Source organism: Rattus norvegicus, chromosome 3 (assembly GCF_036323735.1).
Source record: "Rattus norvegicus strain BN/NHsdMcwi chromosome 3, GRCr8, whole genome shotgun sequence".
Lineage (NCBI taxonomy): Eukaryota > Metazoa > Chordata > Mammalia > Rodentia > Muridae > Rattus > Rattus norvegicus.
Genome location: NC_086021.1, coordinates 103,969,225 through 103,983,043, shown reverse-complemented (window position 1 = coordinate 103,983,043; position 13,819 = coordinate 103,969,225). Strand labels below are relative to the sequence as shown.

At 39.2% G+C, this 13,819-nt stretch overlaps 1 protein-coding gene across 30 annotated transcripts in view; it reads right to left on the bottom strand.

The window, feature by feature from the left end:
• Lrrc4c (leucine rich repeat containing 4C) overlaps positions 1-13,819 on the bottom strand; it is a 1,379,071-nt gene that overhangs the window by 156,179 nt on the left and 1,209,073 nt on the right. For 9 of the 30 annotated variants that reach the window (XM_063283702.1, XM_017591724.3, XM_039104919.2 and 6 more), the window contains exon 1: positions 8,618-10,767. The exons of the other annotated variants lie outside the window; for them this stretch is intronic. The gene's annotated coding sequence lies outside the window, so the exon portion shown is untranslated. Of the gene's footprint in view, positions 1-8,617; positions 10,768-13,819 lie in introns of those variants that run through there. 30 annotated transcript variants of the gene reach the window in all.

The window sequence follows — 13,819 nt, the reverse complement described above, 5'->3', positions numbered from 1 at the left end:
TTCCAAAATAGTCAAGACACATAATTCAGTTTGATCTTCCTTTTGGCATTGCCCTCCTAAGTTAGTGTATTCTGGTATATTTTTGGCAAGGAAGGAAGAAGGCGTTATGTCAGAGCATAAGATCAAAACAACTGGATTCAGTGAAAGCAGGTCTTCATATACTGTGAAAAGCAGCTGTACCTTGATAGGAAGAAGATCCTCAGCCCTTACACTCTGATCCTTTATGCAAGAGTTTGTATACTGCCATTCCTGGCCTTGAAATTCATAATCATTGTGATAGGTCTCCCAGAGTGGAAGGCAAACCTCACCCAGCTTTGAATATTATGCAATGAACACCTTGATTTGGGAGAGCAATGCTATCTGTGAGTGATACCTGTGAGGAGTGTGCCTGACAAAATCTGCAATAGGCATACTAAGAGCATTGAGATAAAATATAACACTATCCTAGATATGCCTATGTTAAAAATGGTTTCTCAAGGACAGCTACTATCACTGTTTCAAAAAGCCAAACATGGGTCATAAATGTACTCAGAAAATTGCACAAGTTATGGCACCGTTGCTAGTTAATCTATTTGTATCACCTCGTTGTAGAAATGTCCAGATAGTACATTTTAGGAAATGATTGAGAAATATATGTTTACTATTATTAAAGCAGAGAAAAATCATAGTAAATTTTATATGTAATGCAGATTGGAAGCATAGACCACTGGAGAAAAGTATATGCTAGTAATTCTAATGACAAACGTATATTTAAAATTTTAGCCTCCATTAGAGGCCAAATTCAAGGCATGTGTTAGTTCTTTTCACTTGTTTCATTCATTCATTCATTCATTCATTCATTCATTCATTTGCTTTACATCACAGTATCAGCTCCCTCACTTTCACTTGTTTAGAGGTTTTCTCAAAATAATTGTCTTGGTAAGTTTTAGACATGAGAAAAAAAAATATGATGAGGTCTTCATCTAAATTGAGTGGGTTTAGCCAAGTAGGTAGATACCTCATCCTAAACCTGTGACAATGACAAGAGCAAGGACATGTGATAATCAAGTGTTCCTGAGGAGAAGAAAGAACACAATTCTGTCTCTAAAGGAGCTGGGTAAGAGTCCAGGAAGAGGCAGTTTGTCCTGAGGCTTGACTATGTAGCATACGCTTGGCCACTGACCTGTCTCTGCTACAAAGGTCAAGTCAACGAAGCTACCAAGATCTCCAGAGGAGTGAAACGTTTAGAAAAGCAGGAAGACAAGTGAAGGTATGACTATGCTGGTCAATTAGTTACAGTCAAAAGAAAAGCATGGAGTTTAGTCTACAACTATACTCATAGATTATAGAGAAAAGGCTGTTCAGTTTCATTTCTTAGAATAGTGCTTGTAAGAGATTGAATGACAAAAAACACTGAAGAAAAGGGTATTATTAAACATAATGATGGAATCTAGACTGAGAAAATTGTGTGACAGAAGCTAGGTTTACAATTGAATTTGATCACTGCTTGGACAAGAAGGTTAAAGAGATATCAGTACTGGAAATGCTAGATACAGAAGTTACTGGCATGAAAACAATCAATTTCAGTTGTAGAAAGTTTATGAAGCCATCATGAGATCCAAGGTAGCAAGGGATCTATGGATGATGGAGATTTATTAGGTCTCTCCACATGCTATTATGGCCAAGGAATTTGAGTTGGGGATCTCAAAACAAACTGGATAAATAGTGCTCAGAAATACACAAGAATTCCTAGTCAGAAAAGAGGAGAAAGTAAAATGAATAGTGAAAATAACTTGTGAAAAATGCCTCAATCCTCTGAAATACCCTCATGAACTCAAAGTTGATCATGATATCAAACTGAACTGTTCTGTAATTAAGTCTTGTGCTTACCTTGTGTGCATTCATGTGCTTACGCTGTGTAACAGATACTTATGTAAAGTCCAAATTAATGAGCATTGATATTATTCCTCACATAATCCTAAGTTTATAGATAATATCATAAATATTTCAAAAAGCATTTTTTTCCGTAGATATTTTAGGTGGATTAGAATTATTTTTCCCGAGTCTTTCTTGGAGTGGTGACTTTCTTAAAGACAGTTCTACAGTGATTGAGGAATGAAAATATATGCAAATTATATGACCAAACTACGTGGAAGAAAACAGTGTATTTCAATTTAAATTAAATATTTCCAGTATCATCAGGTTGGATGATAGTGAATGCCACAAAGACAACAAGTTTGAATTTATTGATTCTGATCTTTGGTGACTATAAGTGCTTCCAGTTCTCAGATTTACCTTCGAATTACTAAAACATCTTCACATTTACCCTCTTTTTGTTTCTGTTCCATAAATGGGAGTCAAAGTGAAAAGTTTTATTTGCAACATATTGTGTGGTACTTATTACATGACTCCCTGGTACTTATTACATGACTCCCAAGTGATAATTATGTTTGGCATTATTAAATAACATCCAAATCTTCCAAAAATGTGGCTCTTTAGATAAATACAGGAATCTGCCATGAGCCTGTGCCAAAGTTGAAATAAAGGTATGTCTACATCATATCAACGCTCTTTAAAATCATGTACAAACTTCATTACAATTTTACTCATATTGTATACATATAAATAGAAAGTATTATTATGAACTCTGATAGGAAACTTAAAATTTTCATAGTTTTATGCCGGGTAGATATAAGACAAAACCCCCAATATGTTGAATGTTCCCGTTACCACAGAAAAATAACTGAATTTCACAGAAGAGACAATGACCTATTACAATCCTCTCTGTTTGAGTACTGTCCAGGGATCTATACTGTATACCTTAGTTTTCCTGAAATAAGTATAAAGAAAAAGGTAACCAGGTTTGCAGTGTGGAAAACTGAAACGTATCAGTTCTAACTGGCAACTTAGGGACAAATAACTAGCAGGTGCTGAAACAGAGTTATAATATTATATTGTCTATTCTAAAGTCCTGGTAAGGTATTTGAACATCCTTTAGTTTTTTTCCCTTTCTCCATTGTATCTGCCAGGGTAAAATGCCTTGCTGCTTCCTTTCACCTCTTCATCACTAGTTTCCTATGATCAGACACCATATGCTCTTAATTAACAGCAATCATGAACTCCTAGGTAGTCAGCTATCAATTCAGTATCAGGTTCCTAGTGCTTGAACTAACATCATTTTAAAGGTTATTGAACAGAAGAGACTATAAGAACAAAAGAGCTGGTATGAGGCATGCCAACTATTACCAGTCCACCCATGACAGCATCAAAAATAAGAAAAATGTACTGGGTCACATAATGTTCAGACTTCAGTGTTTCCAATAAAAGATAGTGTATCCCCCTCTCTGTGTATCCAGTCAGAACATTCGTGAGGAATTTTCACTCACCTTCTGTAGATTCCTCAGAACAATCTTTCGTGTGTGTGTGTGTGTGTGTGTGTGTGTGTGTGTGTGTGTGTGTATGTGTGTCCATTCACAACCAATGCATGTACACAAGTATGTGCATGTGTACAAGCACTTGAATTCATTACAGGAGGTGATTAAATGAAGCACAGTTAGTCATCAAAAGAGTGGGATTTTTTTTCATGTGGGGTTTCTCAGTTTCTGTCATGACTGAGAAAACACAACCCATTCCCTCAGAGAAAGTACCTGATACATTGTTTCAGCCACCAGACTGAATTTTGTCTATCAATTCAATAATTACTGAATAAAATAATTTTGAACAAAATGAAGACATTGCAGATTCTTTATCTGATCCCTTCACTGAGAGTCTTCTAAGGTATTACTTACAAAACAATTTTGGTTATCTATGTTTTAATCCTCTGGAAAACCCAGCCAGTGTATACATGGACACAGTGTATATTATCCACAATTCACAAAGTATATTCATAGCTTTTGATGACTGACTGTTTCACTGAGATTCCTCCAAGTGTGTTTTCAAGCTGCATAACTGGCAGGCAATTGTGTTGCTGATATAAATAATGTGACCAGTAGCACTTTGGGGAGGAACCTGTTAACTTGTTTGCAGGTTATATTCCTTGATTCAGGGAAGTCAAGACAGAAATCATGGTGGGAACCAAGAAGGAAAAAAATGAAACAGAGATCATGAAGTAATGCTGCTTACTGGTTTGGTATCTATGGCTTAGCCTACTTTCTTATACAACCCTTGATTATGTATGTGTTCAAGGATGGTGCCTCCTACAATAGGCTGTGCTCTTCAACATCAACCAACAATCAGAAAATACTCCCACCAACAGAGCCAGAGACTAATCAGGCAACTCCTCAATTGAGGATCATGAATCATGATTGTAGTTTATATCAAGTTGCCATAATCAACACCAAATTTAATCTTGTCTGCATTACCAAAGTGAATTGTTGTCAAGATCTTCCCCTTAACAAAATCCCATTTTAATCTTGTTTCTAAACCACACATAGACCAGAGATGATTAATTTAAATGTGGAATTATTGAATGCTTATAGTACATGACATAAAGAAACCTGATTCAATTTTTCTGCTAGCCAGTTTCATGTGGTTATCTCTAATCTACAGATAATCATATTGGTTGGAATAGGCTAAATGATATGTATAATTCATGTGTCCCCGTGAAGTCATTTGAGTTCACTTTGAACACAAGCACTCTAGTTCTACCTGATTTCTTTATTGTTTTTAGAAAACACACACACAAAGTAAACACTGGTGAGTATTTCCATGTTAGATTTCATTTATGTTAATAGAAATTAAGAATGATGAACTTTAGGAGGCCTTTCAAAAACTTTCCAGATTTTAAAATGTTTTCACAAGTTCAGCAATCAAAACTCTATAAGCTATACACCAAGCTGACAGGATTATTATACACAGTTTGCAAATATGATGATCCAGATGTCATCAGTCGCTAGGACTAAAATGCAGGGCTTCTTTTTGTTATTGTTAAAGGGAAGAGAGTTCTTAGGATGTCCACTGAGCACATGGACAGAGTACAGAGCTACTGTGGCAGACAGATAACAATTCATGGTAATGGCCAATTGCTTAGACCACTGGAAAATTGATGTTCTGTTTCACATACAATTATTAAGACTTATGTATGGCTGTCTCTTCATCTGTTCTCATACTTAGATTGAGCCTACAGATCAGAATAGGAAGCCCTCCCATCCAGGAAGTGAAATTTGAGCTGTAATAGAATGATGTAGTAGCTCACTTAAATTATATATTTGTTTTATTTATGCATCCCAGACCAAGATGATTGCATATGTAACCAGAGGACACTTAAAGTCCAAGGTTACCTTATGCAACTTTAAAACTAAAAGTAGATAACATGATAGGTGCCGTTACATCATTCTTTCATTGTGCCTAAATCTAAGTATTTTTGCTCAGATTTCTTTTTCTAAACAGCATATATATATATATATATATGTACATATATATATATATATATATATATATTTCTTTCCGGTAAAGCCTTGGAAGAAAGACCTTACAAGGAATTTAAGCTCGACCTCATGGTCACTGTGCCTGAGCTTATCCAACAGACCCTTAAAGTACTTGGTCACACTTCATTCATCCTCAGGAAGTGGATACACATGAATTAACTCAAGAATGACCGTGACAGACAGACCGACAGCCTGAGAGAGAGTTTTGTGCTGAGATTTTGCAGTATATCACTTATAATTTACAAAAACAACATCAAATTTATCAACAAATTAGATGTTATTTTCAACCCCCAAGCAAAAGATAAAAGATGACGGACAGAGAAATTTAAAATGTTGCTAAAGGGTACAGTTATTAGATTACAGGAGGGAGAATTTTGAAATAACTTTAAAACTACTACCAAAGCTGCAGCTTTCTGGGTCTGAACTTATACATACCTACCACACATACACTGAGTGGCCAACTTGACCTCAAGCAGATTTTAGGTAGGATTTCAACTCCACCATGCCCAGGACTTCTTTCCTATCCCATGAAAAACTTGTACATATGGTAGAGACAAGTGAGTCTCAAGCCAAAGAAGGTGATTCCCAGGCGTAGGCTGGGCACCTCAGTGTAATGCTGGCAAAGTGATTCCCCTCACAAGGAACATCTTCAGACACCTTATCGATTCAGGGATAGGTAGTTCGTTCCTGCACAGATTTCAGAGAGATTATTTCTTTTTCTTACCTTCCTTTCTTCCTGTTGGCAACATCTACCTATTTGTGTATGAAGGGAGGGGGATAGAAAATCCATGGAAACGTTGAACAGAAAAAAATTGTAGTTTGTGGTCTGATGGGAGTAGTGTTCAGTACGGAGAAAATCTTCGTGAAAAACAAAGATGATGAGAACCAAATCTCCTGATTAGCAGACACAACATACTTCCAGGGCAGGTTTTCTAGACAACTACAAAGTAAAGAAAACCTCAAGACATTTTTTCTCTTCTTATTTCTTTGCCAATTGAACAAAGTTGCAGATGATCAACAACTTTGTATAACTTGACATGTTACATGAGCATGACTGGTGAATTAACTACAATAACCATGCAAATCATAGCAGACACACACACACACACACACACACACACACACACACACACACAGGGGAGGGGGCATAGACAGAGACAGGGAGAGACAGAGAGAGGAGAGAGGTAATACATGTAGAAGCTTTCATAGAGTTCTGAAGGAAAATAATTTGCACATGTGTTTTCATAAGTTGGTAAATTCCTACAGAATCTGTGTTTCCCAATGGGAAACATGTGCCTAGAAAAACAAATTAGGGAAGTGCTTGGCTGTAGGATACCTTATTAAGGAATAATAAAAAGGATAAGAACAGATGATGGGAGTGAAAGAACAGACTTAGATGCTGTTAGCAGGGTGTTTCTGGTTTCTATTATCACCTCTCTAATATAAATCTAACTCCACAGTTCCTTAATGACTCTTCAGAGTCTACCACTCACAGCAGGAAACACGCCCAGCACCAACAGGGTACTCGGGAGGCAGCTACTGTCTATCTCCTCTGGGACATTTCAGACTTGTGGATCTTCTGGGATTTAAATATTTTAAAGCCAGAGTTTTGTGAACCATGAAACAGGCAGGGAGAGGGTAAGAGTGAGAGGAGAGCACAGAAGAGGAGAAAAGAGGAGAGAAGAGAAGAGAGAAGAAGAGAAGAGAAGAGAAGAGAAGAGAAGAGAAGAGAAGAGAGAAAGGAGAACGGAGAAAGGAGAAAGGAGAAAGGAGAAAGGAGAAAGGAGAAAGGAGAAAGGAGAAAGGAGAAAGGAGAAAGGAGAAAGGAGAAAGGAGAAAGGCAGGAGAGGGATACTGGCACTTAGGAATCTTGATATTTAACTGACAGAAGTTTACTTCATCATTTCTAGATAACTGTGCCTTTCTCTCCAGAATAAAAAAAAATGGCAGCTGTGATCCTCCTATATGTGCCAGATTCCCTCCTAGTTTGGATTCAAAACTTGTCTGTTTCTCTGAGGCTATGTGAGTCATCTGTCTCAGACTTGTTTGGTCATTAACTAAGGAATTATGGTTTCTCTCAGCCTCAGTTTCCTCTTTGTTAGCATTTAATGTATGATCTGGCTCTGAAGTTACCTGAGTTCATGATTCAAATAGCAGCCTCCAAAGAGTAATATAGAAGGATGTCAGGAGTGGGGGTGAAATCATTCTGTACAGCAGACAAACTCCAAGACTCTGACAGAGGTGGGCATGGGGTGGGGGTGATCCTGTAGGTCCCAACCTCTCAAATTACTTACAACATTCTCTTTTATTTAACTTATTTACTTCGGTTTGTTTTCATTGCCTTCTTTCTTTCAAAGCAAACCTGGTCCATGGCAAGCTTTGGTGCTCAACACACAAAGCTTTTCTTCGGCCTTCCTTTCTAAGTTACCACAGGAGTGGTAAATGTCTGCCTTTTTCTCAAGAGCTGTATCTTAGTGGTGTTTGCAGGGTTCCTAGTTAAGCCTGAGCTAAACACTCGGGTCCTCTCTAATCTGTGTGCCACTTCTCTGAGAACCAAGGGAGTCTGAAGTTACAAGGGTTGGGGTGAATGTGTCCTCCTTGTTTAAATCATAGCTCCATCACTGAAGCCCCCCGGGATGCAAAGACCACATTTAGACCAGGGAGTACAGGAAGCGCTCCACCACTTCCTCTGCCGCGCCATTCCCTCTTACCCATTAGCCAGAAGCCATCCTTCACCTGGTTGAGGATCATAGTTTTGTGTTAATACATTCTGTTGATCTGCAGTGTCAGCTTGGATAATGAAATTTAAATTGGGCCCCTTCGATTTCCAATAGCCAACATTTGTGCTTCTCACTCTGGGCTTTCCTGGTAACTTAAATGCATTCTAGAATGTCAATCACTTGCATCCGCACCCCACACTGCAGCAGCTTTCATGGAGAAATTTTTTTTTCTCCTTCTTCTCCATACCGAACATTTGCAAAGGCATTTGCGTAGAATGCAGACAACCTGCATCAGTATAACAGTCTAGCTTATCAGTGAGCACAGCTTGATGGAACAACTGCGTGGGCCACCCTGTCCCTCATTTTCCTGTTCCCAATAGCCGGGTCCTTGAAAACCACAGTGAAGGGGGGAGGGAGGAGGAAAGAGAACCAGAACACTAAATTAATGAACATTTTCTTCAACTGATAAATAAGAAAATTAGGATCACTCACTGTATTTCAGCACAGCTACATCCCAAGGGAAATCCAGGTGGTTAAGAACTAGAAGGAATGCATGGTCTTCACACCAAAAGAAAAAGAGAAAGAAAGCAATAAAAGAGGTTGGTGAAGAAAAAAAATCCAACTGCAATTATCCTTCAATTTTAGTCAACACGGGCACCGATCCAAGAGTCCTCTGCTGATTTCTTTCCCAATCAATTGCTTCGTTCTTCCACGGTCAACTTTTCTTCAGTGCAATTTCTTTGCAGATGTATTATTAATTTCCTCTCCTCTTGTGGGAAATTCCAAAAGGAAAAAATATATATATATATATCAGTTCTTTACTTTTCTAAAAAAAAGCCCCAAACTTTTCATTCCAAAAATATCTCCTTGGCGTACTTTCTCTTTTATAGAGAAAAATGAGCACACTTTTTCTTTGTGGATCCTCAGTTCTCCATTTCTAAACATCCTTGGGGGAGGGGGACCGCTATTTTATGATTATTTATGTCAGAACACACCAAACCCCGCAGGTCTGACATCAGCTTATTTCATTTTCCCCCCCAATGCTCCCGTGTGGCCATATACACATTTATGTTACGATCCAGGGCTCGCAAGAAAAAGCTTCATTCTTTCTTCTCTCTGGTACCATCAGTTTATCCTCTGCGTTCTGCTCCAAGAGAGAGCTGCGTCCCATATCCTTCATTTTAGCAAGGCACCCAACAGCCACCTCCTCCGGGGGTAAAAAATGGAAAAAGAAAAGGGAAAAAAAAAGAAAGAAAGAAAAGAAAAAAAGAAAAAAAGAACAAAAAAGTCTTTTCTTTACATCCTTGATTCCTTTACCCCAGCTTTCTCTTTGGAGAATTTAGGGATCAACTGCCCCCACCGGCTACCCTTCCGGCCGGCCCCTTCGTCAAAGATCTGATTAGATTTCTCATCACAACCCAGTGCGCAATTGAATTTTTGATTTCAGCCACCCAGCCACCTTCCCCCTCGCCCCTCCAAACTCCCTGTTAGATCCCGTCGCCTTCCCTCCACCGCCTCTGCGATTTCATAATCTCACGTTAAATGGAGTGCGGGGGGCAGGGGCGGGGGAGGGGGCGGAGGTAGAGGAGGAAAATTTCAAGGCTCCGTCAGCTGTCAAGAACAAACCCGTTCCGCCCCCGGTCAGCTACTTTTTTTTTTTTTTTTTTTTTTAAGGCTCAGGGTGGCTTTCACTGGGCCCCCTCCCCCAACCCCAGTACTGGGTACAGGTCCTCCAGGTACAGCCGAACTCGGCGATCAGGGCCGGGATCACCAAAGAGACGCTTGATGCGGTCCCTCGCCAGCGGCCCCTGCCAGCACCGGTGTCCCCTTCTCCATCATCCGGCCGTAGATCTCGACTCCCCAAGGTTGTGGAAGTTCAGGCTAGGCTTTTATTTCAAGCAGGGAAAGCAAAGTAACGGGGCAGACATGGTGTTAGTTAATTTTATAAACGAAAAAATATTTAAAAATATATTTAAAGAAAAAGGGGGGAGTAACGAAATAGGAATGAAGAGGGTTAAAAAAAAATTTCTCTAATCACTGGCTCCTCTCATCCTTCTGGAATGAAACTGCAGCTTTGATCTCATTTCCAGCTGCGTTGGGGACGGTCTGGAGCCACAAGTTGGTTCCTCTGTGCGCATCCGTTCCCGACGCCCGCTGGTCCTCCTGGAGGAGATGCGTCCTCCGGCGCGCAGCAGCTCCGCGCCGGTCTCAGTGCCATAGTCCCGGCTCGCGACTCTCTGTGCCGCGGAAACCCGGATCCCCTTCCATCCACTTCGCGGTGAACTCTCTTCCTCTCCTCTCTCTGCTCTCTTCCCAGATAAATGAATGCGCTCTCTGAGCGGTTGGCTGCGTCTGCCAGTCTAGACTTTCCACCAATGCCAGGTCCTGTTACTTAGGGTCCTGACTCCCCAAAGCGTTCCAGGACTGCAGTCCCTACCCCTCAGCTGGCCCTCTTTCTTGCCCCTTTCCCTTTCCCTTTCTCCGCTAGAGATCAGTAAAATACAATTACCCAATTACCTCCCATCATCTTAGCAGTGATTGGTCAATTGCATTAACACTTGAAGTCAAGGAAGAGGGGATTGGAACCACTGAGGTGTGGCACTGCTGCCACCTGGAGGGGAGAGTTGGAAGAACTCCGTTTTAAAGCAGCCCCTCACCTTCGGAGGCTAGTAATCGGGAAAGAAATTCAGGCTGTGTGGGAGTTATCATTTTTATTTTCATTTCATTTTTTTTAAAGTTTGCTGGTTTTCATCCCGAAAGCTGAGATTTTTAAGGCACAAAGGAGAAGATATTGAAATCAAATCACCACTTGATTCAAAATCATCAACAAACCCGACGCTTTTGCTTTCAGATTGATGGTAGGAGCCTCCCTGGGAAGTCCAGCAGGCTGGTCCCAAGGTAGGGATTAAGAATTCTCTAATTTGGAGAATTGGTTTTTCAGGAGGAGTCAGGGGTAGCTCAGGAGCTGCTAGGGAGGGAAAGGATGGGGGAGCAGGGTAATCTTTCCAGTAGGAAACAAGTGTAAAGGCTAGATAGGAGCCTTCACTCTATGCAGTGTTGCAGTAAATTGGCCTGTTCGGTTTGTACAAGACATTCGGGACAGCTTGACAACTCAATTCCAGCATCCCTCGCTCCTGAACGGGGCTTTTCCATCAACTAGTGTTAGAAGAGCACTGGCAAATTTCAACTCCACTGCCTTCCCTAAGGAGCAGGGACACGGACCACAGAACAGTGATCCAAAGAGTTACATATTTTGTCATTTTTCTCTGCTATATAATTATCACAAAGCTCTTTCCATTAGCTAGTCACTCATTTTATGTCTTCCAAGCATGCTATTTGAGATACGAGACCAAATGAAATTTAAAATGACGATTCTAAGTATTAGCAATCACGCCTGTTGAAGCTGAAGGTAAATAAAAGATTTTCGTTTCACTTTCTCCCAGTCAAGACCTTTGGGCCATTTTTGATGGCCGGTTTTGGTTGTCTGATTTTGTTTGTTTGTTTGCTTCATTTTTTTTAATACTTTTCTAACACTCAGAATATCAGAATGCATTCTTGGCTCAAAAGGCAAAACAAAAGAAAACAAAAACTAAATCAAACCAAAGAGTTAAACACAGTGTGTAAATAATAAACAGAATTGTAGTAGAGCAATGAGAACGTCAGTGCTGCTACAGGAACATCAAGGGCCTATCCGAGTTCATGACTAATGTTCTTTTCCCCCTTTATATTATATGCAAAGCACTATATCTTTAGTTCTTTGGAGTTCAAAAATTTATATATATATATACATATATATGTATATATATATATATATACATTTCTTTGAAGATGAAGGAGAAACTGTAATATGGATTTCAGATGTCATCACCTGCGATGGAAAATAGCCTCATCTCAGGTTCAGGTACAATTGCTTATGGTCTTTCAATATGTTTTTGGAGAGCTTTGATGTAGTTGATATATATATATATATATATATATATATATATATATGCACACACACTCACACACACACACAATGTGAGCTTGTGAAGGAGTTAATGCTTTTATACTTAAATGGATGCTGCATGGTCTGGTTCACAAACACTAGTGGGCCATTGATTGTAACGTCAGTTTGTATTGGTCAAGCATCATTTATCCACTGGTGAAACATTGGAAAATACTTCCTCTAGATTCTCTGGATAGGTTCAGAGGAGTTGACTCCCATGTTCAAAAGGAAACTGAAGGAAACTGAAGGGATTTGGAATCCAAATATTCTTTTTAGATAAATTGACAGCATGAGGAAAACCAACACTATGTTTATTCAAAGGTTGATCTACTAGCTGTCACTAGACACCTTTAACATCTTTTAGAGTGACGTGTTCTCTCAAATGAATCAAAAGGAAAGAACGACACTAAGTAGGAAATAAAGAAAGATAGTCTAGTTCTGCTAGTTTCTCACCACATATCTGCGCACCACAGTTGTCCATTTGCTCTACATGGCACCGAATTGCTTATCTGACGTTCTTATTTGCATCTGCAGTCAATTATTAATCACACTCGTGTGTGATGTTTTACAGCCGCTTTATACATCACTCTATTTAATATTCAAACGACTGGATGGTTTTGAAGGCAGCCAAAGTGAAATGTCAAATGATATACTTGGCAAATGACAGCCAAATATTGAACTCAGATCCAGTCAATTTCACTTCTTCTAGTTCCCCATAAAATCCAAGTTTTTGGTAAAGTGGAGAGCAGTTTGTCATGTGGTGAACACACTGGCTTTTACTATCAGTGTGGATCCCCAGAGGAGAGTTTGTAGTTCTGTAGGGGGATGGCACTGTTTTGTACTGCTGGGTGGCCTTAGTTAAAGTGAACCGAAATAAAGACTTGGCAAGGGAACTGTCCTAAAGGCACACATGCACTTCAGTTGTTAAGACACACACGTGTATCCATCTATCCAGTAGGGTTGTCAATTGTGCTTAATAGATACACATATTTAAGACCCTTTATGAGCCCCCTTTTAGCAGAAATAATTGCGGAGTAAGTAAGTCATCCCATTGTCATGCTTCCAATTCATCTGTACTTCTTATCAAAATCCTATCTAGAAGCGAAGGCCATTGGAATGACATAACTTGGGAAGAGGGAGCGTGATTTTCCCACGGTGGTTTTCTTCTATGAATGTATAGAAGTCCACATTTTTCCTTCTGATGTTAAGATGTATGGGTAAAATAAAATTGCCATATTATTTCTTTCCAGGTTGGTGACTCTGAACTGGTATAATCTTAAACAAACAGCAGGGGACAGCATCTTGTAATCAGAAACACAAAACAGTAAATATGAATTCAGTAACTTTGTGTAAAAATGAAGAAAAAAGACCGTGTATATCTTATTGTTCATTAGATTTAAGGGGTGACTATAGGCGAATCTCTCAGGGCACAGTATAATGTTTTAGGTCCAAGTCATTGTTTTATGGCTCAAAACCTGAGAGTTCTCTTTTTTAGTCCAATTCTATTATATATATATATATATATATATATATATATATATATATATATATATATATATATATATATGTAGAGAGAGAGAGAGAGAGAGTAATCTCATCAAGCCTGCCTCTCTTAATTCACACAAAGCGATGTTCATTAAGCCTATTAAATTGACTTAAAATTTACTTTAATATCAAATGCTATATTTTTGCGGGCATATGTGCCTCCA